The sequence below is a fragment of the Erythrolamprus reginae genome, chromosome 6 (genome assembly GCF_031021105.1).
Source record: "Erythrolamprus reginae isolate rEryReg1 chromosome 6, rEryReg1.hap1, whole genome shotgun sequence".
NCBI classification, from domain to species: domain Eukaryota; kingdom Metazoa; phylum Chordata; class Lepidosauria; order Squamata; family Dipsadidae; genus Erythrolamprus; species Erythrolamprus reginae.
Window position 1 is genome coordinate 58,875,653 of NC_091955.1, and position 26,147 is coordinate 58,901,799.

General features: G+C 38.4%; 1 long non-coding RNA gene across 2 annotated transcripts in view; it reads left to right on the top strand.

Annotated features, from left to right (window-relative positions):
- The window catches only part of LOC139168999 (uncharacterized), a 75,580-nt gene that overhangs the window by 45,096 nt on the left and 4,337 nt on the right, over positions 1 to 26,147 (top strand). For both annotated transcript variants that reach the window (XR_011559412.1, XR_011559413.1), the window contains exons 3-4: positions 20,154 to 20,311; positions 20,424 to 20,612. This is a non-coding gene — a long non-coding RNA (uncharacterized lncRNA). The remainder of the gene's footprint in view (positions 1 to 20,153; positions 20,312 to 20,423; positions 20,613 to 26,147) is intronic.

The following is a 26,147-nucleotide window of genomic DNA, read 5'->3' on the forward strand; positions in this document are numbered from 1 at the left end:
GGGGGGGGATAGGATAACTGGCAGAAATGGGGATGAACTCAATTATTGTGACAATACATGTAACATTGGAAGTCCTGGACAGCCAGGATGGGAACAGATCATTCTGGAGAATATTTGTCTGTGTGATCATTCATAGCACTTTAATGGCATATTAACAACTAGGTCACAACAACAAGGAATAAGAAATTAAGACTTTGCTATTTTGCCCTTAAAAAAAGAAGAAGAAAATCTGCAGCCCAAAGCAACTGCTGTACTTTATCTAGATGACCCCTCCCAACCCATTATAAAATGTTAGAATATAAAAATATTGAGATTATACTTTGTACTTTTGTTTGCACTGAGTGGATTATAAGACTATAATGGTGGAATTAGAGCTCTGCAAGTAAATAGTTACTTAATTTCCTCAATCTCGTGTCTTCAGATATATTGATATCACTCCCATTAACACAGCCTGTATAATAAAAAGTACAACACATCCATAAAAAGTACAACACATCCATACATTTTTGTTAATGACCACTCATTCAGTAAATGTTCAAAGTTACCCTGGTGTTGAACAAATGGTACCTAAAACCAGTCTTGATGTTCCTGCTGCCCAGCACTATCTGCAGTGATCTAGGTGCTTTGCAACCAGCTTGTATTTATGGCTGTAGTCAAATGGTTGCTATTTGCAACCTTCCCATAAGCAAAAGTCAAGGGGAAGCCAGCAGAGAAGGTTGCAAGTTACTCCTGACAGCATTCCTGATGCTGTTTCTGCCAATGAGCTCAACTGTGGAGTATGCATTCCTGGGATCTCCTCCTTCAAAGCATATGGCTCTTCTGCCCTGCCTACAATTTATAGTACATGCCCTCCTATTCACTGCAACAAGTCACCCTCTATCAGGCTGTGCGCATGCTGCAGCTGCCACCTTCATGCTCTTTCCCCTTTGCTCACCTTGTGCCACACCATAACAGCCACCTGCATACCCTTGGACATGCTTGTGGCACATCACAACAGCCCTTTTCCAGCTATACTCAACCTCAAGGATTTGTGACTTCCTGCCAACTTCCCATTGACTGTTGTTGGAGTCTGGCAGCAAGTTGTGGTCACATGAGGTCCTTGCTTAATGACTCACATTCCTTGCTTAAGGGCAGTAGCGGACTGTCAGGATTGCCATCCTAAGTGAAGTGGTTATGTGACATTGCGTTTTATGACCACATTGTTTAGCGACAGAAATTCTGATCCCAATTTCCAGCATAAAGCAAAGACTATCTATAGTTGGAGTAGATTGGACTAGTACAATTGGCTTTGATCAAGTAAATCTACATTGAAGACTTTGGTTGCTGTTTAAGTTGTGTATTTAGAAAACAAGCCAAAGTTTTAAAAACGGAACATAAATAGATCTATGACAAAACAAATGTGATCATTGGAAAAATTGGCACCTTGCTGCATTTTCTCAAATATAAATATACCATAAATACCTTTAATTATTTAAATCCAATAATTTCATAGTCTGACTAGTTTTTATTTTATATTTTACCACAAGATTGGCATCAATTGGCCAATCATGAGGTAAGATATAAGATTATCCTAAGAAGAAAGCCCATGCAATTTATTTATTTATTTATTGCTATTTACCTTTCCCTTTTTATAAATTGAAGAAATGTCTGTACTTTTTTGTATATACACTCAATTCATGTTTACATCAGTGATGCCACTGAAAAATGTTAAAAGGTATAACTTAATAGATAAAGATACCCATTTCAAAAGTATTATATTGTTGTGTAAAATATATCCATAAGCATCAAAACCATAGTAACCTGAGAGGGTTTTTTTTCTTAGTCTTAACAGAAACTTGGATTTGTTTCCAAGATTATATTTTAAGTAAAATTAAGAAAGACAATTTGGGATAATTGGGTTGTGTGGATTCAGAGATACTGTCAATATTCTTATCTTTTATCACTCCTTTGCTGGTACCATGGTACCTCTACTTTCTGTGACTAGTTTCTTAAGTAGAAAAATTTGTAAGTAGAAGCAATTTTTCCCATAGGAATCAATGTAAAAGCAAATAATGTGTGCAAACCCATCAGGGAAGAAATAAAAGCTTGGAATTTGGGTGGGATGAGGAGGAGGAAGAAGAGTCACTGCCCAGAGCGAAGTGAGCGTTTCTTTTCTCTGCGCTGGCAGAGGTTTATTCCTTCTCCAAGCGCCCAGAGAAAGGAAAATGCTTTGTTCACTCTGGACTGCCAAAGCCTCCTTAAGCACCACCAAAAGGCTCCTCTGGCAGCCCAGAAAAGCCCGAGATGGCCGGAATTAAAGGGAACTGGCCGGAACTTCATGCCGTTCTCAAATTTCCTGGGAATTTTTTCCTGGCTCAGGTTCTTAAGGAGAAAATCGTTCTTAAGAAGAGGCAAAAAAAACTTGAACACCCAGTTCTTATCTAGAAAAGTTTTTAAGTAGAGGCATTCTTAAGTAGAGGTACCACTGTATAAGTTTGTATTGCTTTGTCAGCCTTGTCACTGAAATTTTATTTTTAATTGCTTAAAATAGATAGGTTGATAAGTCAATCAGTCGCTCAATAGATAAATAATTGTGATCTCTGTCTAAATTTCCTATATTTTCCTATGAAATAATAAATTCTGGCAGTTTCAGTCTTGTGTTTGTTGTTTGGATTATTTACTTACTTACTTACGTACTTACTTACGTACTTACTTACTTACTTACTTACTTACTTACTTACTTACTTACTTACTTACTTACTTATTTAGTCCAATACACATTGTAGGTTATAGAGAATATACACATAGTAAAATATATCAAAGAAAGAATAGAGAAGATATAAGAATAAAAATAAAATAAGGCAATGAGGAATAGAGGGAAGATATAGGTACGGAAGAAAAGATAAATGAGATAAGGAGAGACAATTGGACAGGGGACGGGAGGCACACTAGTACTCTTATGCACGCCCCTTACTGGCCTCTTAGATACTTGGAGAGGTCAATCGTGGATAGTCTAAGGGTAAAATGTTGGGGGTTAGGGGTTACATTCAATTGACATTGAAGATTTAGAAAAAAGTCAAGAAAAACATTTAATGTACTGTATTAGCTTCATTCTTCTCAAAAACTGAATAGTTTACTTGAAAGATTTATATTGTGACATAGATTTGCAAGCATTGGTATTTTGAATGAAATGTTAATATACCAACTGTAATTGATGAGTGGCAAATAATTATATTTCTCTTTCAAGATAAATAAAATAATAATAAATTTTGTGGTACAGAAAATGTCACCAAATATGGTTTTTAAAAACTTATTTTCCTGAAACAAACGTCTGCATCTAAATCACAAAAGTTTTGGTAAAATGAAAGATTTATGTAACTGTTTTGCAAGACTGTACTAACTTCAAATATGACTGGGGTTTTTAGTTGGAAAATTGATACTAAAATATATAAACATGCAATCTATTAGTGAATCATACATTTTATTCGAAGCCCCCAATAATGATGTATTTTTTTAAATTTAAATCCATATACTATACTGTTAAATAGTTTTCCTAATTATTTAATTAAGGCTTTTGCTAATAATTAAATCTGGAAATATTGATGGTAATGCTTAGCACTGCTTTATACTCTTCATATTATATTCAATTATTATTTTAATTACAGATCAACTATTTATTATCCAGTTGATCAGCTATCCATATGCTAAGACTAGCCTGGCATATCAAAAGCATTATTTAGCATTAATTCTGCTGTAATACAGTTTTAGAATAACTTCCAAACAGAGACAAACGACCCCTCCCTCTGCCATGGAATATTTCAAGTGCTTCTGGAACAAAGCATAACCAGTGGTAGGTTGTAAAATGTTTTGCATTGGTTTGCACGCATGTCCCAGGTAGGTGGGCAGATCCTCCCGCTGCTGGCGCTACCGGTTCTAAGAACCAGTCCAAACCAGGAGCAACCCACCGCTGAGCATAACCCAATCCTGGGAAAAGAAGATAGCCAATTCACCTGTTAGGAAGAGTTTCTATAGAAAATGTCAACATGTCCTCTAACATTGTTTGCAGTCCATTTTATTCAGGTATTAACCATTAATGCCTGACCTTTTTCTTGCCTCAAAGCACACTATTACACATTGTTAAAAACTTCTCTATTCCTGCTGTGTTCCTTTACTTCAGAAGAGCCGGTTCTTCATGAGTATATTGCATTAGCAAGCAGATCGAATACGAATACTTTCACTTTTGTTAATAGAATGTCTATTCTTATTCTCATTTTCAATCTGTCTCTTTCTTATAACAAAATCCATTGAAGAAAAAAAGGTAGAAAGCTAACCTATATATACTGATATTTAAAAGGCACCCTTAAAGGATTAATTTTCAAGGGCTGTAAAACAGCAATTTATCCCCGAAAGTATTTGAAATGTAATTTTAGAAGCTACTTTTTCTTTAATATTACAGCAAAGAGCAAAGAGTTAAATTTATTTTCTATCTTGATCCCATTAATTAGCCCTCTCTAGAGGATGATGCAGTTTGTATTTTTTTAAAAATACACTTGTCACTTTTTTGTACATCTTAATTTTTTCCTATCTATTTAAAGATAATTATTTAAAAGTACTATACATATTAATTAAATTTATGTGATACCCATTATTTTGATGATACTGTACTCTGGTTCACAAAGCATGCAATAGAAAGAGTAAACAAAAATAATATGCACAACGTTAAATCATTAAAAGATCTGGATTAGGTAAAATAAATAATGGTCCTAGAGTTAGGGATTATTTATTTCCTACAAACAAGGTTTTTTTATCTTTTTCTATTTTAAAACAAACATTACTCTGTTCATTTTTTAGTTATTAAAATAAGGCCACAGAAAATTTGAGGCTATTATAAGGCAAAAAAGATACAGGGAGCCTGGCTGTTATCTAGTGATTATCCAGATTCTTGTAGTCATATTCATTTTCAAAGTGACCATCTCAATTTGCGTCATTCACTTTTTCTTTTCTTTTGTTAAAGAAGGAAACAGGATCCTTATGGTTTAAATGGAGAAAAGGAAAAAAATAGCCAGGCCTATGTTTCTCTGTCCCTGTGAATTTTATCCTTTTTCTCCTTGCCCACTTCTAATCTCCCTCCCTCCAACTTCACAAAAATAGTGGAACAGGAGAGCTATCAGTTTAGGATATTGTTAATTTATTTCTACCTACATCAGAAAATTAGCATCAGAGTACAGTCATTTATCTTATGAGTCATCTTGGTAGAAAGCAGCTTCCAATTTTCCAGCTATAGAAAACAAATAAAAATAGCAAACACACATTGTGGAAATATCAAAATGTTTGGCTGAATAAAGAAGTTTTCCCTTAGTGCCTGAGAGACATTAAGGGAGTAATAGAAGCCTCTTGGTTAAGGTTGTTTTATAAGGGATGATGGCAACTCGGGGGGAAATCAGGCTTTTATTACAGGAAGGGCTTTATTACATATTTATGTACAAACTATTCAGGGTTCTCTACCTGAATACTAAGCTGTGGTGCTTAGTGTTGCTGCCCTTTATTATTTATGTCTGTTAACACCTTCTTGTTCCATTTATTGCCCTACAGCTTCAATCTAAAGACATTTATTATATCCCTTCCTTCTCTATCTATTTCTTTCCCCAAAGTCACTTCTTTTCCTTTTCTCAACAAGCATCTGAACTTGAGGTCAAAAGGCATAGCAGTTTCTCACCTTCCGTTGGCAAGACACTATTCTGCTCTTTCAGCCTTCTTCCTTCTCCCAAACTCCTCTGGAGGATTTTCTTCTGGGAGAATATAGGGACTTTTTTTTCTTTTTACCTGACTTATTCCAGCCCCTTATTAATTTCACTCAGTTGTTTTCCAGGTCCTGGTTCCTCCAGCCACAACCACCCTAACCCGACTGGTTTTTTAGGTTTGTTATTTCTCCTGTCCTTTCTTTCTTTTCCTTTCCCCCGCTTTCCAGCCTCTTCACTGTAAGCTTCTCATTAAAAAGAACCAGTCCCTTTTCTAACCAACAGCTCTCCTAAACTAAAGCTCTCACCAGTGTTCCCTCTAATTTTTTGGGGGGGTGGGCAGACAAGTATAGTGTCTGAGCGGCAGTCCCTTTGGGACTGGGCGGCACAGAAATAATAAATAAATAAACAAAGAAACAAAAAAAGAAACAAACAAATAAAAAACCCACCCTGTTTTGCCTCAGAGAATTTCAAAATAAAATACTGTACTGTGTGTCTATAACAGTGAGCTCATAATAGGGCAACTCTATCAATATCAAAATGCCACTTAAATAGTTGAGCTAGTTTCAAACTAGATTTTGATTTTCTTTCTCTCTTCCTTACTCCCATTCCTTTTCTTTCTCTTTTCCTTCCTCTCTTTTTTCTATCTGTTTCTCTTTCTTCCTCTCTCTCTCCTTCCCTCTCACTCTTTCCCTCTCGGCTTCTGGGCAGGTTTGGAAAACTCTGAGTTGATGATGATTTTTAAGTGAGCGATTGCTCACTGCTCAGATTAGAGGGAACTATGGCTCTCACCTGTCTATATTTAATACTTCTATCCCACTACACTTTTCTGGGAAATGCTAAAACTTGGTTAATGGCCTTGAGGAATAGCAGACTGACACTGACTTGTCACAGGAAGCTTTCCTACCTAGGGTTCCACAACGTGAGAAACTCATTCTTTTATTAAAATTACTTTTGGGGGAGAGAAGGAGGGACAAGGAAAAGAATCTGGCTCTCATCACCTGCATCTTAAATAGCAAGTACTGTATGTTAGGAGTATAACGTAAGCATTGATTCAGGCATTAATTTCCTGACATGTAGACAGCAGCAGCAAAGAAATGTATTAAAGCAATTTTGTAAGCTCCTTAAAACCCACCTCTGTCATCAGGCATGGGGGAACTGAGATATTCCCTTCCCCCTAGGCCTATACAATTTATGCATGGTATGTTTGTGTGTATGTTTGGTTTTTAAATTAGGGTCTTTTAAATTATTTTAAATATTAGATTTGTTATATGTTGTTTTACTATTGTTGTTAGCCGCCTCGAGTCTATGGAGAGGGGCGGCATACAAATCAAATCAAAATAAACAAACAAACAAATAAATAAAAAAATAAAAAAATACAGTTAGAGCAATTAAAGTGCTGGATTCTGTAGTTCATGTTGAACTACAGAATTCATGGATGACTTAGGCCAGACCTTTTTATGATCGCTTATCAAAAGGGAGGGGAGCATGGGGAGGATCATACATGGGCATGCCCACACCCATGTAATTCCCCCACTCATCCTCCCCATGTATGCATACGTGACAACTGGACATGCGCATTGCAGCCAATCACAACTGGGGTGCATTGCCCAGTGCAGCACTTTTCTGAGAGCTGCCTGCTCACCCACCTGTGGGCTGGAGTGGCCCAGAAGCAACATGTCATCCTGCATCCATCCTTAGCCTCCACCTGCCTGGCCGCCAGCTTTCTGACATGAACAGAGGTTGCTGGTTGGAGGGAGGGGAACTGCATTGTTGGCTCCCTCAGTTGCAAGTGCCAAAGCATAACTAGAATTGGAAAGAAATCTTCTTGATTCCTGTGCATGAATTTTCACTTTTTACTAAGTATAAATGTATGAGAGAGAGAGAGTGTGTGTGTGTATGTGTGTGTGGGTATAGTGGAGTTCTTCGCAAGTATTTATGTTGCCTTGAAAATACATAGCAATTGCCGTACCTCTTCTCGGGAAGAGCTCCACACACACAGAGACACATATGTTTAAATGTAGTGAAAAGGCATGCACAGGAATTGAGAAGCTTAGATAAAGTTTATTATATGGTTCTCATGTCATTTCAGAGATTAGACATTAGTATTCCTTGACAGGTGATTTGACAACACCAAAACAAATTTTAAATAAACAGCAGTGGTTCCTGGCAAATCATGCGATGGATCCATAATATGTGTATCATTCATGCATTGTTTATTCTGTATGGCATTTTTAGTTATAGAAACCACCTGGAGGCAGTACTTAATTAGTTTTATCCTATATTGGGATTCATTGAATGCAGCTGCTGTGGCCTTGAGATAGAGCTCTTGCATCACAATCAGGAGATTGTGAGTTCGATCCTAGGTAGAAGCAGATGTAGGGGCTCCTGTTTGGGTAGGGAATTAGACTAGATGACCTGCAAGTCCCTTCCAACTCTGTTAATCTGTCTGTCTGAATATGCTATCAAACACGTTTCCAATAAACTTTATTGAATATGTTATCTGAAAACCATAGCTAGAGACAATTGCATGGTTGATGAAATCTGCATTAAAATTTTCTGTGGATACTGTACAACATATACATAATGTGATATTTTGTTAGACAACCTGGATGGGACGCTTGTTTAAATTTTCAGTATTATAAAATGAATATGAATACATGTACACATATATACAGTGTGTTATTTTGAAAGCAAGCCTCTAATTCTTCTTTTTAATTGTCATTATTTTGTTTTAAGATTTAAGATCTGAAATCTGAAATTATTATTATTATTTATTATTATTTATTAGACTTGTATGCCACCCCTCTCCGAGGACCCTTCTCCGAAGACAATCTTTTCCATATTGTCACATTTCATAACAATGCAGCAGATGAAGTCAGAACATACTTTATAAGGTCTATTAAAAATATCTTGGAACAATTAAACAGTGAATACTGATTTTGTGTTACAATTACAAGACAAATGTCTTTTTAGTTAAAGAAAATCTTATATTAATTAATCTTCCTCAAGGCAATTTATGCGTACTAAATCTTATTTCGTTTAAATTATATGTAAACATATTATTTCTGTATTGAATGTATGTCACTGGATTTATTGAACTAGAATCATCTATAAATTAAAATATTTTTCCTTGAAAAAGGTCAAGTATACTTATTACCTAGAATATATTAATGAATGTGGCTATGTTAAAAACAGTGGCATATGTAAATGATTCAGAAAATTCCAGGTTTCTATTTTTAAAATTTAAAGGTCCATTCCATTTATTTTAAAATTTCATACAGAGAAACAGTTATGCGCGTGAATTTTGCTTATACCTTAATCTTAAACTTATATCATTGCGTATATGTCATTTGTATTTTAAAACAAACTATAATATTCACAGTATCTTCAAGGAAATTATGAAACATCTGAAAAAATACAGCATGAGGCACTTTTATCTATCTGCCATGTCTCATCTTTTTCAATAGCAAGTCAATAAAAGTGATTAGACCTTCCACCTCAGAATGCACACCCTTAAACCATATAGCCGTAATGCAGAAAAAGCCCCCCCCCCCCTCCCTTCCGATCTTTTCAAATTACATCCAAACTGTCTGGGGAACTTCTCAGTGACTAGAGGTAATACAGTTTAATCTTTTTCTCCCGCTGGTAGGCCTCAATTTTAGCTCACTGGAAATCTTTTCTTTTCTTTTTTCTTTTTCTTTTCCTTATCATAGCCTTGGTGCCTTTTTCATACTGCAATCCATGCATCTAATTTTGATTTGTCTCTCTGTTTCTGTTTCTTTATGCCTCTCAAATTTTGCTGGTCAGAAAGCTGCAACTATGAAATTTCCACTATTTATTTCAGTCCCCTAAAAGTGATTTTAGCATGGGAAATTATGCTGATATGCTTTTGTTTATGGGCACGGAGATGCTTGTTGAATCTAAATCGTTTTAGATTTCTTTTTTTTTCTTTTTTTCAATATTTTTTTATTAATTTTCTTAAAATAACACACATTTTATGTTGAATGTTTGTAAGTCTGTGTGCTAAATCGTTTTAGATTTCATCTTCATCTTATACCACAGTTTTCAGCAGCCTGCATGATTTATGCTTCACTTGCTTGCTTTCATTTTATACAATTCCTTTCATTCTGTAGTTCTGCCATTACACTTTTCAGAAAATTAAGCATGGGGAAAAGGGGAAAGAGGAGTTTAAAGTTATGTATGTTAAATTTATTTTTCTTTCATTACTAGTTTGTTGGTTCAAATGTGATTGACCCAATGCTTCAGTGGAAAGGGGAATCACTAAAGTAAGACACACAAATGGATGTTAGTCAATTTTCTTCTTTTTGTAAGACAAATGAAATTAAATACAATTTATTAAATAGAACTATAGAAATGCCTTCTGCCACTCGAATCCCAGCGACCGATTAGGTCCCACATAGTTGGCCTTCTCCAGGTCCCATCAACTAAACAATGCCGTTTGGTGGCCCCGATCCTCTGGAACCAGCATCCCCCCCATAGATTAGAACTGCCCCCACCCTCCTCGCCTTTCGTAAACTCCTTAAAACCCACCTCTGCCGTCAGGCATGGGGGAATTGAAACATCTCACCCAGGCCTATACAGTTTATGTTTTGGTATGTTTGTGTGTATGTTTGCTTTTAATAATGGAGTTTTTAGTGTTTCTCTTAAATTATTAGATTTGTTATATATTGTTTATTATTGCTGTGAGCCACCCCGAGTCTACGGAGAGGGACAGCATACAAATCTAATTAATTAATTAATTCAGTGTAGACTTAAAAGACAATACAGTTCTTTGGATTCTACGTAATAAATATTTTTGAGTCTCAGTGTAGGAAAAGAGATCAATGAAAAAATAACCCTTTAGATACTCATCCATGCATACAACCAATGCCTGTTGGGATGCTCATCCAATTCAGTGCTGACACAAATTTTCTTGAATCTTCTGAGTTAGATTGACACTTACTGTACATGTAATCTGTGGCTTCCAGTTGTCCACAATTATAACTTAATCTGGACTCTTGGACTCCATGTTTATATTTTTGGACGAAAAAAAATCATGTATCTGCATATGTACTTCACTTAATATGAAAGGAATGTCAGAATCATCATTTCTCAAACCTTCAAAAGCCCTGGTTTATTAATGAGAAAAGGGTAGCTTCTAAGAAACTAAAGACAGTTTCAATATAGTATCAAACATATAGATATATGATATTACTCATACTTCTTTAGAATCGTTTTGTATTAATTTCTGTTTTTTGAAACTAGAAGTCAACCTATTTCTCATAGTTAATAGGACACATCTCATTAAGAGTGTTTTATTTTCAATCACATCAGTTTAATTCTGTCTGAGAATGGATAAAATATCAATTGTTTTGAAGGAATTATTTTGGACTTTGCATGAGAAACTAAAATGCAAATTAATTGCCAAATATTCACTTTTTGAATTTTTAAATACAAAACATAATAAACAGGAAAGTGTATGTTATACAGAATGCAGATAAAATGTGCATGTTATATAAGTAAACACATTTTATTATGAAAAAAATGCAGGAAAATAAATGTAGATATTTCTGTGATCTTGCAGAATATTTTAAACAGATACAGAAACAGTGTGGCGGATTTTGTAGTTGGCAAAATAAGTCAGACAAAAGCAGAACAACAAACTCTCCCATCTTTATCCAAACTCTATCTTTGAAATCGAAGCACTAGTAATATATTGGCCATAAATATGGCTACAATCCTGTCAAGCATTTCAAAGATTGGAATTCATTGTATCTCTTCATTCATTATGTTTATAATTCCAACTTCATTGTGCTATTGCAGTACTAGCTATGAAATCAACCCAAACCAGACATAGTTTTGTACATAGTTTCCAGTATAACAGCTGTTCTCAAAGGATTGGAAATGAGGAAATCCAGGATTCTTGTAAAATGTAAATTTCATTCAGTGTTTCATTAAACTTTAAATCATGAAAAATGCATAACAAAGAAACAGTATTAGTATAACTGAATTTGTGACATTTGTAATTTTGGAGGAAAATGGATTATTGGTAGCCTGAAACTCTGCTATATATGGATTATGCAGAGATAGATCAACGCAAAATACTGTAGGTCTAGCCTCACTAATACCAAGATTGTGTAGTTGCTGAGATCAATATACAAATGTGATCCAGACAAATGATGAACCACCCTGCATTCCAGAAGAAACATGGAATTATCCCAAAGGATCCACTTAACGTTTCAGCTGAGGCCTTAGATACAACCTGTAATAGACAGGTAGAGATTACCTTTAATTGAATTGCCCCATGCAAATTGACCCCTCTCCATAAATCCCAAGAGGTATCTTGGACTTCTGAAATCTCTGTGAGATGAAGTGTAGGAAGAGACACTTGGAGTAATATTGAAGAAAGATAAAAAATTAATCCAACTGAGTACAAATAAGAACCCATATTAGACATTACATTACAGTACCAATGTTATTGTTGTTTAATGTTAAGACTGTATTGCACTGGCCAACAGCTTCTGGCATTACTAAAAGTAACCCAAGTCTTGTTGGGAAGAGACAGGTAGCAGAATCTTCTGTGTGGAATATTATTACTATTTGTGAGATTAAGGTTATTCCAATTGTCTGCAATTGGATTCTGACTTTTCAAGTCTAAATAAGAAGCCTGAAGCACAATCTTGTGGATTATCTGAGAGCTTTAATTTGTGACTCCTAAGGAAGTGCCTTTGTCTCTCCAGTCTGTTGGGCCAGGGGCCTGTTAGGTCAACCTTGTCCCGGATGATGATGTGTGGTGGAGATGGTTTCCTTAAGTGAAAAGGTGATCCCTTTTTAATATATATATATATATATATATATATATATATATATATATATATATATATATATATATATATATATGTCACATGTTTAAGCTGAATTTGAAAATTAAGGGAGACTAGGATAGATCTATTTCGGCCTTATTTTGGCCTCATCAGCTAGCCATACCCACTGGGACTTGAACCTGCAACCTTTGCCTTGTAAGGCAGAGAATTATCCTCTAGGCTACAGTATCCAATCCCTTCAGCTCTGTACCAGGGAAGGGTTACATTTTGTGTCGAATCACCCTGGTATATTGAAGGAACATCACAGCTCCTTTTTTGCCTCTTGGCCCAACCCAGGGTCATTTCCAAGGCAGTTAATTTTATTGATAGCCGACAATTCTATCTGTATGTGTCACATGTTTAAGCTGAATTTGAAAATTAAGGGAGACTAGGATAGATCTATTTCGGCCTTATTTTGGCCTCATCAGCTAGCCATACCCACTGGGACTTGAACCTGCAACCTTTGCCTTGTAAGGCAGAGAATTATCCTCTAGGCTACAGTATCCAATCCCTTCAGCTCTGTACCAGGGAAGGGTTACATTTTGTGTCGAATCACCCTGGTATATTGAAGGAACATCACAGCTCCTTTTTTGCCTCTTGGCCCAACCCAGGGTCATTTCCAAGGCAGTTAATTTTATTGATAGCCGACAATTCTATCTGTATGTGTCACATGTTTAAGCTGAATTTGAAAATTAAGGGAGACTAGAATAGATCTATTTCGGCCTTATTTTGGCCTCATCAGCTAGCCATACCCACTGGGACTTGAACCTGCAACCTTTGCCTTGTAAGGCAGAGAATTATCCTCTAGGCTACAGTATCCAATCCCTTCAGCTCTGTACCAGGGAAGGGTTACATTTTGTGTCGAATCACCCTGGTATATTGAAGGAACATCACAGCTCCTTTTTTGCCTCTTGGCCCAACCCAGGGTCATTTCCAAGGCAGTTAATTTTATTGATAGTCGACAATTCTATCTGTATGTGTCACATGTTTAAGCTGAATTTGAAAATTAAGGGAGACTAGGATAGATCTATTTCACACACACACACACACACACACACACACATACACACACACACACACACACATATATATATATACCGTGTTTCCCCGATAGTAAGACCCCCCCGATTGTAAGACATATGGGGGGTTTCAGGGGGGTCGGCTTATATAAGCCATACCCCGAAAATAAGACATATGTCTTACTTTCGGGGAAACACGGTACTAAAAGCGAGGGAGCAGTTCGCAGCGCCCTGGCGGCGGTTCCCTCCGCTTTGACGGCGCTGGTCCGCTCGCTCGTCCCCGCAACCGACCCGTTTCCCCGACACGCGTCTGGAGGGGAGGAGCCGCTCTGCGCAGTTGGGCAGCCCCACCTGCCTGCCGGAAAGGAGGCGGGCGAAGGAGGGCGCAGCTCCGGCCGCCCGCTCGGCTCGCTTCTACAACTTCGGACCAGCGCCGTCCTTCGCCTCGCATTTCCGGGTTGGCGAGCCTGGATTGTTTTTCCTGCGAGCGCTGGTCCCCGCTAAGCCTTCTGCGCCTGACTCTGCGAGGCGAGAGGGAAGAAGGAGAAGCACTTCTCCTTCTTCCCTCTCGCCTCGCCGAGTGAGGCTTCGGACCAGCGCCGTCCTTCGCCTCGCATTTCCGGGTTGGCGAGCCTGGATTGTTTTTCCTGCGAGCGCTGGTCCCCGCTAAGCCTTCTGCGCCTGACTCTGCGAGGCGAGAGGGAAGAAGGAGAAGTGCTTCTCCTTCTTCCCTCTCGCCTCGCCGAGTGAGGCTTCGGACCAGCGCCGTCCTTCGCCTCACATTTCCGGGTTGGTGAGCCTGGATTGTTTTTCCTGCGAGCGCTGGTCCCCGCTAAGCCTTCTGCGGCTTAGCGGGGACCAGCGCTCGCATGAAAAACAATCCAGGCTCGCCAACCCGGAAATGCGAGGCGAAGGACGGCGCTGGTCCGAAGCCTCACTCGGCGAGGCGAGAGGGAAGAAGGAGAAGCGCTTCTCCTTCTTCCCTCTCGCCTCGCAGAGTCAGGCGCAGAAGGCTTAGTGGGGACCAGCGCTCTCAGGAAAAACAATCCAGGCTCGCCAACCCGGAAATGCGAGGCGAAGGACGGCGCTGGTCCGAAGTTGTAGAAGCGAGCCGAGCGGGCGGCCGGAGCTGCGCCCTCCTTCGCCCGCCTCCTTTCTGGCAGGCAGGTGGGGCTGCCCAACTGCGCAGAGCGGCTCCTCCCCTCCAGACGCGTGTCGGGGAAGCGGGTCGGTTGCGGGAACGAGCGAGCGGACCAGCGCCGTCAAAGCGGAGGGAACCGAGCAGATCAGCTGCTGGGCGGCCTCCCTGGGTCTTCCCGACTTCACCCTGTCAATTTGGTTAGTGGAGGCGGGAAACGGCAGGGGGGGGTATGTAAGACATACCCCGAAAGTAAGACCTAGTGGGGCTTTTGCGGGTAAAAAGATAGTAAGACACTGTCTTACTATCGGGGAAACACGGTATATATATATATATATATATATATATATATATATATATATATATATATATATATATACATACATACATACATACATACATACATACATATATAGACACATACACACACACATATATATGTAACATATTTTTTCTGATAATGAAAAGGAAAGGAGATTACTATAGATCTATTTCGGGCTTATTTGCCTTCATCAGGTAGCCACACCCTTTTACCGGGATTTGAACCTGGAGCTTCCCTTCTAAGGCAGTGGTTACACCTGAGTTGTATCCAAAGAACACCATACCTACTGTGAAGCATGGAGGTGGCAACATCATGCTTTACGTCAGTTTCTCTGCAAAGGGACCAGGATGACTGATCCGTGTATATGAAAGAATGAATGGGACTATGTATCGTGAGATTTTTGAGTGCAAACCTCCTTCTATCAGCAAGGGCATTGAAGATGAAACGTGGCTGGGTCTTTCAGCATGACAATGATCCCAAGCACACTGCTAGGGCAACAAAGGATTAGCTTCGTAAGAAGCATTTCAAGATCCTGGAGTGGCCTAGCCAGTCCCCAGATTTCAATCCAATAGAAAACCTTTGGAGGGAATTGAAAGTCCATGTTGCCCAGTGACAGCTCCAAAACATCACTGCTCTTGAGCAGATCTGCATGGAGGAATGGGCCAACTAACCAGCAACAATGTGTGCCAATCTTGTAAACATTTAACCTCTGTCATTGCCAACAAAGAATATATAGCAAAGTATTGAGATGAACTTTTGTTATTGACCAAATGCTTATTTTCCGCCATAATTTGCAAATAAATTCTTTCCAAATTAGACAATGTGATTTTTGGGATTTGGGTTCCCATTTTGTCTCTCATAGTGGAGGTCTACCTATTAGTCAATTACAGGCCTTTCTCATCTTTTTAAGTGGGAGAACTTACACAATTGGTGTCTGACTACCTAAGGTTAAAATTTTGGGTATTAAAATTTGTGGTGTTTGGGAATGAAACCATGAAGCTGTGTAGTGTTATTCACGGCATTGACCACTCTGTTCAAAGAGGTTGTGATATTTCGTTTCCTCAAGAAACAATTCCTAGACCCAATGGTCCTAAGCAATTATTGTCCAAACTCCGGATTTCCCTTATTAGGAAAGATTATAAAGAAGATAGTCAGGCTTTAGTTCCAAAGATCCCTTTACAAAGATTATCTTAGTTAAAAGATTTATCTGGGTTTCAGGCCAGAATTTAGTATGGAGACAATATTGGCCATGCTTTTTCATGATCTGTAATGAAACGTGAATTAGATGGTACTGTAATGATACATTCACCTGCTGGGGAGAGGCAGATATGGCAGAGGCCACGGAACTGGCCATTCCAGGGGAAGAAGAGATTGCTGCTTAATAACGATCCCTTGTTCTGATTCTATTAGCTCAACCCAGGGTGCTGGTGACGAGTGTAATCCTGGCCCTGGGCTCAGGCTTCTGCTACTCAATGCCAGGTCAGTGGTAAATAAAGCTTTCCTCATCCAAGATTTGATCTTGGATGAGGAGGCCAACCTGGCATGTGTGACTGATAGGGTTTTTAGTGTTTTTTCTTAAATTATTAGATTTGTTGTACATTGTTTTACTATTGCTGTGAGCCGCCCCGAGTTTACGGAGAGGGGCGGCATGCAAATCTCATAAATAAATTCTGGAGCTCATTTTTTCAGTTGCTTTCCACACTAACAGCTACAGTAATTTTAGATCAGTTTCAGGTATTGGAAGTAGGTACCAATTTGTAGTGGTGGTCTTAATCTGTGGCCAGGTTCAATTGTGTTGATAGTGGGGAGAAATTGCAGTTGTGGCTCCTTGCTTGTGGGGTGCTGCAAGATTCCATACTCCTTTCCCTTCTTAACCTCTACATGAAAATGCTGGGTGAGATTATTCCTCAATTTGGAGTCAGGTATCATCACTAAACATCTTGACCTTGGTCTGCCAAGTGACAGACATTCTGAACTCATAGCCCAGTGCCTGGAGCCTGTACAGATTTTGGAACTTAGATTTAAAATACACTTAATACTGAAAAGACCAGGCTGCAACATTCACAATTTTTGGCCCAGAGACATCCTTGGAAATAAATATTATACTTGAGATACGACTTTTATTTACAATATTCTAGCTTCCAATTTTTTTATTTTAATTAAAAGTATTTTTCAAAAACAAAAGCAAGACATGGTAGGGTTCCCACAGAGAACCAAGATGGGGCTTCTGGGCTCATAGGCCCTTTTTGAGGACTTCAAACCCAGACTTTGCATTCAGAAGTCATACTTTCATCTACCGGTATGTGAAATTATATCTTAAGAGATAGCCTGAGAAAAACCTCTTCCTTAAACCTAGTGATTTCTGTATATCATGAGTTAGAATGATCATCATAGCTTCGTACCATCGTATTTGGAGAACATCTATTGTTCAAACATAGAAAACATAGTTCATACCGACTCTGGGGTTCAGTCCTTTGCAATTCTATTTATAAGATTTCAGAACAACAGAGACATCCGTACAGGTTATCAAAGTTTATAACAATGCTGTGATTTTGAGTGTTACACTAAATTAAAAAAAATGTTATACAGTCCACAGCAATCCTAACAAAAGAAGACTAAAGATTTTAGATATAAAAAGTGCAATACATCTTACGTAAAGGTTTCCCTTGTCTAGTTGTTTCTAACTCTAAAGGCCAGTGCTTATCTCCATTTCTTAGCCAAGGGAGCCAGCATTGTCTGAAAACACTTCTGGGTCATATGGCCAGCATGACTATATGCCGATGCGCACAGAACCGTGTTTCCTTCCCATCAAAATGGTACCTATTTATCAACTTGCATTTGCATGCTTTCAAACTGCTAGATGAGCAGGAGCTGGGACGAGGACCGGAGTTCACCCCATCGCAAGTGCTCAAGTCTTGAATCCTGGCTGTCAGCTTTTCGGTTGATAAGCTTAATGTTTTTAACTTCTGAGCCATTGCCCTACAGAATAAAACAACTTAAATAATGTTTTACTGACTAAGCTGAGCCGGGGTGGCGCAGCAGGTAGAGTGCTGTACTGCAAGCCACTGAAGCTGACTGCTAGATCTGTAGGTCAGCGGTTCAAATCTCATCACCGGCTCAAGGTTGACTCAGCCTTCCATCCTTCCGAGGTGGATAAAATGAGGACCCGGATTGTGGGGGCAATAGGCTGGCTCTGTTTAAAAAGTGCCATTGCTAACATGTTGTAAGCCGACCTGAGTCTAAGGAGAAGGGAGGCATAAAAATCGAATAAATAAATAAAATAAGCTACATTTACCTAAATTTACATCATAATCTTATAAATAAGGATTGTGAAAAAATGAATTCTATTTTTTTTGCCATTTCAGTAGAAAACAATGTCATTCGTTCGGACAGTGGCATGAGATTTTGTGTATGTACAATTTGCAAATTCTTGATTACGTCATACTTAGAGGGATGAAAAAATGTATGACTTTATATAACATTTTTCATCCCTCCAAGTATGACGTAATCAAGAAGCTCCATATGGAATTAGCGTTTAATGATTCACTCCACTACAACATCTTTCAGTCAGAAAAATAAACCAGCATCCTACTGCAGCATCCTATTAGCACTGTTATTACAGTGAATACAAACCTCCACCTAGAAAGCTAGAAATGTCACCTAATATTAGCACATAGAACCTAAAGAAGCATACAGTTTACAGATAATATTCTGAGAATTTTCTTTTAAAAATGCAAGTTTTTTCTAAGTGGTATCTGTAGTTACATCCGTATTATATCTTATTGTCTTTTGTTATGTGTCTCTTTACAATGATGCACTGAAAAAGATGCAGGCAAGAAACCCATTGTAACATACACTTTACTCTTGTCAGAACAAGCATAAAGACAAACAATAGTCTGAATTTTAATTAAGAAAATATTTTAGGAGAATGCTATAGGAAGGAGACTGGTTTTGCTCCAGTTCTTGTATTCATTATGATAATTAAATGATAATTAAATTAAATATTAAAAGGATATTTTTTTCTTAATTATTCATATTTTGACCGCAGCTAGGATAGTATATGCACAAAATTGGAAGGGAGAAGATGTTCCCAAGGAAGATGAGGTAATAAGAAAAATTATAGAATGTGCCGAAATGGATATGATGACAAGGCAGTTAAACAATCAAGATGAATCAGATTTTTATAACATATGGAATAAAGTTTACGAGTCTACGGAGAGGGGCGGTATACAAATCTAATTAATAATAATGATAATAATAATAATAATAATAATAATAATAATAATAATAATTTTTAAACAGTAATTTAGATTTGTTTTAAATTGTTTTCACTTTGTTGCGAGCCGCCCCGAGTCTGCGGAGAAGGGCGGCATACAAATCTAAATAATAAATAAATTAATTAATTAATAATAATAATAATAATAATAATAATAATGCTTAAATAAAATAAAAAAATAAAAAACTTAAATGACCTGAAAGCATGTAATTGTATTAGAATAGCTTATTTTTGTTCAAGATATTAATGGTTAAATTACATAAATACATTTTTTTCCATTCATTTAAACTATTATGTTGATTTTATAAATTATTAGTATATTCTTTTTCTGTATTAAAATGACTTTTAAAATAAGTGGGGTAATTGTAACCCCAAATATATGTTAAATGTATGTATGTCTAGTTTGTCTCTTTTTATGAAAATTAATAAAGATATTTTTTTTTAAAAAAATTAAATGATAATTAAATGATATATGTTCGCTGCGTTCAAAATATGTGTATATTTCTGTTTTTCCCACACACCAATACACAGAGAACAGGACATACATTAGGAGAGAGACAATCCCTGACCAACTACTTACAAAACAATATAATTCAGGCTAAGAAGAATTACTGTCTAGTGGATGCAATTTCTCTCTAGTTTAAAGAGCAGCTGCGTTTTTGTAAAATCCTATGAATGTGGCAGACCTATCCAAAGGTAGAAGAAAAAGAACACCCCTTGTTTTTTAATAAGGGGATTTTCAATTTAAAAGCAAGAGAGGGCCTGTTGTGTGAAGTATGGTTATTACATTCATTTTATTCTGTCTCGCTCACTAGGAGGCTAATAATGAAGGAGTCAGTAAAAGAGCCAGTGCCATGACAGTTATCTCATGGCCCCAGATGCTGGATAAGTTGAAGAAGGCAGAAATCACTTCTGGATGACATTCAGGTCTGAATGATGATTTGAAGAAAAAAAAAAGACTATTATTTCCAAGGTAAACAGGCTGTTTCATCCATCAGCAGTATATGTAACGGTATAAAATATGTTTACATAACAGGCTTAGAAAGTTCCCTTTATCACAGATATTTTTTTTCCTCTTCTGACAGATTTAGCAATATATTCCTGAAACAAAAGATCCACTCCACACTCTGCCAAAAAGGAGCTTTGAGGAAATTGCCAGGCTCAAGTACGATGAGAGAATTACCCACAAAGCAGAAAATGAAAAAAAAGGCACATAGATACTGTGGATACTTCTGTAAAGTGCCAAAGATCTGGTTCAGAAATGGTCTCAAAAGGTGAATATTCTTAGAGGTTATTTGTGGCATTGAAATTCGACAATAGCTTTCCCTTTTAGGAGCTAAGAATTTAAGCATATTTACACCAGCATGTTTCTAGACTAAAAGGCTGCCAGAACATTTGTCCCTGTGTTGACAGGGAGATATCATCCTTATGCTGTTTTATGGCAACTAATTTAATATATGCAAATGTGCACAAGTAGCCCTCAGAACGCTCTCAGAGTGAGAGACTTAATAAATGTGTGTGAATATGTGAATGTGTTTATGTGTCTTTGTACATGTCTTTGCTTCTTTGTGGTAATGTTTCTGTCATTTACAAACTACATTTTTCAAAAGGAGGCTTAGAGTTATATTTTAGTTTCAGGTTTTCCTAAAGCTAGTGAAATACACAAGTGCATATAAGTTGAATTTTGAGACTGAAGTTTAATCTTTAATACATGTGTAGTAAGGACATGTAAATGACATATCTGGCAATATATTTTCGGAAACAGAAAAATTCACTGATTTCCCCCTTCCCCCAAATGCTTTATTTGTGTCCACATAATCGAGCAAGATTTTTGACATCCTATTTGGAAGTTATTATTTTTATTTTTTGTGAAATATGCAGCCTAATAAATAAATAAAGCTGCTTTTTATGGTTAGTGTCCTATAGGTCTTTGTGTCCTCCTTTTCATTTCAAGCTGCAGTTGAGAGAAATAATTTCCTGCCCACCCTTATTTTATAAGGCTGACATTGCAGTGTAAAAGTATTGAAATAAAACTTTAACAGAGGGTTATATTTCTCAAATTGACCCCAAGAATAAAACAATTGAATTGGCTAAAATCCAATTTTTGGATAGGGATTTTGTTTGGCTGTACTGAAGTACAAAATCCACGAAAGTTATCTCTTTTCCTTCTCTTGCCAAAGTAAAAAAAAGTTTATTGAATCTATCTAAGCCATATAGTATCACCATGCCAACCTAGGATTAATCTTCAGAAGAAGGAAGCCCAAGCTGGAATGAGAACACTGGGCAGTTTTTTTTCCTGCTGATTTCCATGAAAATGTTTAAAATGAGCTTAAGTCTCTTTATTGAAGTTCATGAGTTTAGAAATACTTGAATTAGATTTGTTTCCTGACATTTTTAATGAATCTTATGACATTGTATTGTAAGATATGTCTCATCCAGCTCCTGTCCATGTAGCAGTTTGGAAAGCATGCAAATGCAATAAGTACCTTTTTGGTGGGAAGGCAACAATGTTCTATGTGCCTTAGGGTATGGTCATTTTGGCCACATGACCACAGAAGCATCTTCAGACAACATTGGCTCCCTCAGCTAAAAAATAGAGATAGAGGAAGACATGACTAGGTGGGGGAAACCTTTAGCTTTTTAAAACATTTATCCTCTAAGACAAAGATGAAAACATTATGGTCCCTCCCTTATGTAACTATATAGTATCTAATGCCATTGCTCTACTGAATTAGTAATTCAGCAGTTGCTAAAGAGCCTCTACTTTTAAAACATCATAGAATTGTAAAACAGCAAGATTTTGGAGAGCAAAATGGCAGGAACCTTGGAGAGCACCTAGCATTTAGTACAGTAAGTTTGCGCAGTAAGTTTGTAGTTTGTTGTTAGCATCCCAAACAAAATAAAAACATATACAGAAAGATGAAGTCTTTGTCCATATTTAAAACATTGAACATTTTTGGGAGTGCATTAATCGGGACCTAATCAGTGACTATTTGTCCTGCCAAAATGCAATTGAATGAAAATGAAATAAGGTTTCATATGCAGTCTTTAAATCATTTGCATGTTTTATGCATGATAATTTAATTTATTTATGCACTACCTTTCATTAATGAATTTCCTGCTCTCACTTGTATTAACTATATTATGCTAAAACAAGAAATAGATTTGATAGGCCACCAGAGAAGAGTAAAAAAATAAAACGGAGTAGATTTTCCATTGTAATTATTAACAACAATTAACAAGATAATTATTTTGCTAAGGTTAGTATCAGTTATTTTATTTAAAGTATTACAATCTCTTTGAAGCATTTTAGATATTCTTTAGCAGATGCTTTATAGAAAGGTAGAAATAAAATTATTTCCAGAGATATTGAACGCAAGACCTTTTCTTTTCACTGAACATAAAGTCCTATGTCATTAGACTATTAGCAGGAAAAACATATAGCCGATTCTTTGAAGTACTTTATTTAAGAATTTATGAAGTCATAGCTTGATTTTGAAAACAACATGTTTATTTCTTTATTGTCCAGCAGGATAGGTTAGAATTTTCATTGATTTGGATATAGATGAAGGTGCCATGTGTAATGTTGGAAAGTAATATATTTTCATCTCAGTACTATCACTTTGTAAATCAGAAGTACTTTAGTTCAGCTTTTTTTATTTCAAGTGTGTGAAATTTGACCCAGCAACACCATTGGTTATACTGACTGGCAACTTGGAAGCCATAGACTTAAGACATTTGGAGAACTCCACATTGAGAAAAGCCTCTTTAGTGTATCGATAGGACTGTTGTCTGAGTAGCACCCTCTGACTCAAATGTTTGAGTTGTTTGCCGTGTCTATTTAAGGAAACTAAACAGGAAAGAGTTGAGGATGCTTACAAGCTTCCAAGGATATGTTTGTAGTTGTTTTGTCTTTTGTATGTCTGTTCTAGTGCTATTTTTTGTGGTGTCCTGTCTATTCAGTGAATTCAGTGGTTGTGTGTGGTGACTGTTCCCCTATCTGTTCAGTTAGCAATCTCTCTGAAGCCTAAATTGCTGTTAATTTTTGACAGAACGCTTTTTAAACAACTGCAATATAGTTTTGAAATGTTGAATAATGTAGCATGAAATTTTCAGTTAGTTTGGAAATGATAGTGAAATCATGTGAAGAAAATCAGTATGGCATCTGATCAAGATAAATTCACTCTAGTGTTTTATGGCTTTTTATTCCTATGTGATAGTAATAAAGTCTCATGTAGGGATGGAAGCCATGAAATACATTGTGAAAAATCATCAACTAAGATGAGCCATCAGAATAGAATAATGATAGGACTAGAGCTGCTAACGATTATTTGGAAAATGGAGTATTTGTTTTGTTGCCTTTTATGTTTGCAATATTTCTTCATGGCTTCATTCCTAGAGTTGGAAAGATAGAGAAATAGTTTGTAATAAAATAATTCATTTTTAAATCAGCATCAACGTTTCATATTTTAATACATATTTAATTTTGGTTATTAAAATGAACACTGTGCATGAAACACTGAATTATGTGTTCTGTTGATCAAATAAGCCACTAATGGTATTTATCAGGTCCAGGTTTCTTTACTCCTATATTCCTGAAATGATCCTGAACTGAAGTAACAATTCCAGCATTTCCCCCCAAATTCATATTCTACTCTTTCTGACATTATATGTATTCTGGGAAGCAGTCGCAGTGGTGAACTTCAAATAATTTAACACCAATTTCTGTGAGCATGACTAAGTTGGTGTGGCTAAGTGGTCATGTGGCTGGGTGGGCATGGCCAACTCAATGTCACTCACACGGAGGGGCATCTTACCTGGCTATCCTCACCCCTCCCACCCAGCCAGTCCTCACTTCATCTTGCATGTTATGGTGAGAGAGGAAGCTTTTTCAAAGTATCTTCCCCTAGATACTAGCCAATAAGATGAGATTTTGCTATCAGAAGACCTGAAGTTTATTTCCTAGTATCATTTGTCATCATTCTCTTGGTAAGTCTGAATGGAGAAATTTATAAAGAATAACAGAGTTGGAAGAGACCTTGGAGGTTTTCTAGTCCAACCCTGATCAAGCATGAGACTCCATACCCGTGATGGCAAAGTATGCCAAAAGAGGATGAGCATGGGGGGAGGGGGCGTGCGCATGTGTGCCCACACCCATAATTCCATGCACACAGGCTTGCCTGTGGTACACGTGCCATAGGCAAACATAGGCACATGTGCCACAAGGGCATGTGGAGACATATCGGTGGGCACACAAGGTCAGGAGCTGATTTTCAGGCCTTCTGTGAGGCTGATCTTTGGACCACTAGAAACAGCCAAAGAAAGGCTGTTTCTAGCCTCTGGAGGAGGTGGGAAGGCCTATTTTTTGCTTTCCCCAAACTCCAGACCCTATCTAGGAGCCTGGGGAGGATAAAAAACGGCCTTCCCCACCCTCCCAGGAGGTCATCCAGAGGCCGGAAACGTTTTGTTTGCTGACTTCCAGTTGAGACGGAATTTCCTTTCTTTTTTTGCTGTCCCCAGGCTGCAACAGGGGACCTGCCACTTCCAGGCCAGCCTGGCTGGCATATGGGTGAGCAGGCAACCCTTGGGGGAGGCATTTTCTCCCAGGCCTCCCACCTGAAAAGCCCCGTAAAAGTCGTAGCTGGGCCCAAAAGGTAGCCAAGCCTCACCAGGTTCTCTTCCCCCACATCCAACAGCAAGCCCACAGCGGATATTCCTTCCCTGCCATCAGCATTACCTTCTGGTGGGTAAGAGAGGGAGGGGCAGCAGGAAGAGGGCAATGCAGGTGGCATAGCATTGTGCTCCCTGGTCTTCCACCTCTGCCCTGCAGGCAAGGCCCAGCAGCTGCAGAGAATCCAGGCAGGAGGCGAGATGCAGGCTGGTAGGGCCCAGAGCAGCAACAGGTCAGTTCTCTCTCACTTTCCTCTCTTTCACTAGCTGCGGAAGGAAGGTAAGGTCATGGGATGAAGAAAGAGGTGGTCATGGGGAAGAAGCAGGGAGAGTGAGTAAGGGGCCTCTGGAAGAGGGGAAATGGGGTGGAGGTAAGCAAGCCGATTCGGCAAAGGTTAGGACTGTGATGGAAACTTGCAGGAGCAAGTAGGACTAGGGGTGGTGGTGAAGGTGGTGGTGTCCCTTTAGAAGGGCAGGAATGGCACATCTACTGACCCAAGGACGATTGGGCAGAATGCAGGCAAAAGGCCCGGGGAAGGCCAGGGCCAGGGAGTGGCTCATCCCCTGGCATGAGACAAGGGTGAGCAGGTGGCATGTGGGCGAAAAGATGGCAAGAACCAAGCCCAAAAGGCAGCCAAGCCTCATCACGTCCACACTGAGATGGCCCTTCAGCCGACAGCCTTACCTTCGTGGGTAGCTGCCGTGAGCAGAGCGGACAAGGCGAGAGATCAGTTGGCTTCATGGAGAGCGCTGGGTGGAATTCAGCCATGTAAAAGACAGGCAAGTGGACTAGGCCACATGAGAGGCAGCTAGGCCAGGATTCAGGCCTTGCTGCTTGTAGGCTCACCCAGGCTGCCAGGTAGTTCAGGGCATCTCAGTTGGGCCGCACTGAGAGCGCCATGTTGGGCGCACTTTCTGGCCCTCAGTGACTGTGTAGACAAGGCAAGCGAGGGAGCCAGATGGAGAGCAGCAACAGTTTTGCTTGGCATACAGGCGAGATGAGGACGGGGGAGGGGGGCAGGGGGGGGGGCAGAGAATTTTAACAACCGGTTCGCCCGAATTGGCCCGAACACCTGAATCACACCACTGAAGCAGTGGTTTGGGAACAGTAGAACAATTACTGGTGAGCCGCCCCGAGT